Genomic DNA, 3,147 nt, shown 5'->3' with positions numbered 1-3,147 from the left:
CCAGGATGGCGTGCTTATTAGGACATTTTATTCCTTCACTTGGTTTTGCTCCTGGTAATGGAATGTGTAAAAAATTTAACACCAGCCGGATCTACCACAGAATCAATGCATATTTCTGACTATTAAATTTCTATGCATTATCATCTGATATGATGCAAAAGGTGTATCTTCTGTGCAGCAGGGCAAAACAAAGGACAAGTGTATTGGTAGCTGTTTTAAGTGCCTGCTAGATTTATATCCACCAGTAAAGGCCAAGTCAGATATCACAAGGCTGCCTTTGTCCTTTAACAGAAGATGGGACAGGGTACAACCAAGTCACCATGAACCAGAATCCCAGTAAACAGCGTTAGTTCCTTGCACTGCAGCTGCCACATGATGCTAAGTGCCATCTATGCACATCCTAAGAGAGAAGCCTCTCTGAGAGCTTCTCTTTTGTCCCATTGCTTTGTAAAGAGAAAACAGGTGTAACTACTACTTTACAAAAGGAAACGCTTGTACTGAGGGTACAAAAGGAGTTCAGTTCTAGCTAGAAAACTAGCCTGTTGTATTTGGGAAATTCAAAACATTGTAACTCGAAACGTTTACTCCCAGTGTTTTTAAGGAGCTCTCTGATAAGCTCAGATACTAAGTAGTTGTACAACAACTACTCAGATAAAGAATCTAAGCAGGTATAGAAACAGAGATTTGGCAAGATGGCCATTACTCTCTCAAAGGGGTTTTGTAAATGGCAACTTTACAAATGGTCTAGCTACTGTTTCTAGCTACTGGCTTAGAAATTGACCTTAGAGATCTTCGCTAATGGCCTCAGAGAAACAGTGATAAAAGTCCAGTTAGCTTCAGCAACAAGGCTCATATTCCAGCCACTGGGATGAGAAAATGTGTTTTAATGAAGAGTCACAGTTCAGGTTTTTGGTGATTTTTTTGTTGTTGTTGCTGTTGCTGGTTTTATTATTAGCCTTGAGAAAAATACAAGTTAATTTCCCTTCATTTCCCCTAAGCTCACTTCCAGGTGCTCTTGTGCCTCACTATCCTGGCATTCCCCAGCCTGCCGAATACCTGCAGCCTGTAAAATAGTCTAAATTATTTCACTGAGTAACACAAGTCAGAGTCCCCAGGAAGGCAACTTTTGTTTTGCAATTCAAACAGTCTATTAAATACAGTATTTGAGCAAAATGAGATCTAACAGCCACCAATAAAATGTAACTGAACCACACCTAACACAGATCTCTTTTAGAAAAATAGAACCTACAAAAAGGTAGGCTGCAGAAAAGACTTTTACTTCGCAGCTATTACCAATTCTTGGAAAAGAACATGACATGAAATATCCAAGTTGACAAAGAATGCTGGATAAGCCCTAGCTGCCATTTCTGCACTTGTTCATTCCTTTCATCCTGGTCTCTCTTCTGAGACATCTCTGTAGCTGACTAAAAGAATGGCCCAGAATCGACCCCAAAGTTTTACAAATGCTTCTTTAACCTTCATTTTGTAATAGATCCTTAATCTGGGATATATTACCAAATCCTTGTCCAATAGCTAGCATCTAGTATTCTCCAGCCTTACTTTACCTTGCATTGCATTTCTCAGAAGTTGCTGCCACCTAGCTCAGTGCATTTAACTGCCTTTCTCTGGCTTCTTAACTCATTACATCCTTCCCTGATTAAAAAAAAAAAATCCCTGAAATGGTTTCCATCTTTACATCAACTTTTCCACTTCTTACACGGTTTATCCCTGTTTGTCCTCTTCCAGCACACAGTAGCACCATCTTGAGACAAGGCCTTAGAATAACATCTGCCATCTGCCCGCTTGTTTTCATCTGACTTAGCAGCTGATATTGTCATACTCAAGTTGTTTCAGAACCCCAGTCGACATCAGCATCTTTTGTAACTGAAGTGCACAGCTGCACCTCATGTTTCCCCCCCAGAAGTCCTTCTTACGTCCAACTTATGTCACTGATGTTATTCCCTATTTCCCCTTTCTGCCCTGCTCCATCTTCCGTAGGAACTTGCAGCCATCTCAGACTGGTACATCATAAGGGCCTGATACCCTTACATATATAAGAAACCTTTCAGTATGTCAAGTAACGTGAATCACTTCAGCAGTAAATAAAACGGCACGGAGCTGTTGGGTGCCTCCGTCCAGGAGCAGCAGGAGCCTGGATTTCTGTCCCTGGGATTGCCTTGCTGTCCAAGACAAGGGCTGAAGGTGAGTGGCAAGGCAGGCCTGGGAGCTCTGGGAGTCAGGAGTGCCAGGCCTCTCATCTCCCGGTGCTGCTCAGGTAATTGCTCAGATGTTCACCAGAGGGTTTTTTGACAGCCTTTGGCTTTCTGGATGGAAGCAAAAGGGTCCTTTCCCCTCCCTGCCTTCTGTCATTCCCAGGTCAGCCCCTGCTCTTTGCTGGCAGGCTAAATAGCCTCGGGAGTGGGCAGAGGAAGTGCTGCCTGATCTGTGTGGTTCCACAGGAGATTTGCACAGAGGTTCAAACAGCTTGGGACTTCCTGAAGGCCTGAGGCCTGAAGCAGAGTCTTGAGGCAAAGCTGACCTCTGGGTGAGCCTTCAACCCAGATGTTGTGTTTGTATCCTGTCGGCAGTGCGGTAGCCAGGATCATTAGTGTTCTGGGCTAGGTCCGTGCTCATTAGTGAAACATGGCTTGACCTTTCTGTGTTCAGAGGCCAGACAGGGCCCTGAGATGAGTCCTGTGGCCTTGTTGGGAGGAGCGGGGCCAAAGGCAGCTCCTGCATTGCTCCTGAAGCCCTGGCCCGGCTTTGGTGCGACGCCGGATGAGGCTGAGCCCAGCTGTTCCCGCCGTGGGAGTTGTGTGCGCCTGTTTATTGCAGCATTTGCCCGACCTGGGCCCTGTCCCGGCACAGCCGGAGCCTCTTGGCCTGCGGGCGGACGCACCCGCGGGAATTGCCAGTTCTGGGGGGGCTCTCCAGGGCTGGGTTGTGACAGGGGATTCCCAGCTGCTGGGGGTGAGGCTCAGGGTCCCTGGTGCTGGATCTCAGTCCCTGTAGGTCACCTTGGGTAGCAGTGCTGGGGGGCATTGCTGAGCTTCCCCTTGGGAGGTTCTTGGCTGCTCTGAGCTGTCGCCAATGACCCTGAGCTCCTGAGGTTGGTGTCTGTGTCTTTGGTGCTGACCCTGCCCCCTG

The sequence above is a fragment of the Chamaea fasciata genome, unplaced genomic scaffold (genome assembly GCF_029207755.1).
Source record: "Chamaea fasciata isolate MVZ Bird 193981 ecotype frontalis unplaced genomic scaffold, bChaFas1.0.hap1 SCAF_23, whole genome shotgun sequence".
NCBI lineage: Eukaryota > Metazoa > Chordata > Aves > Passeriformes > Sylviidae > Chamaea > Chamaea fasciata.
Note: the sequence above shows the minus strand (reverse complement) of the source record.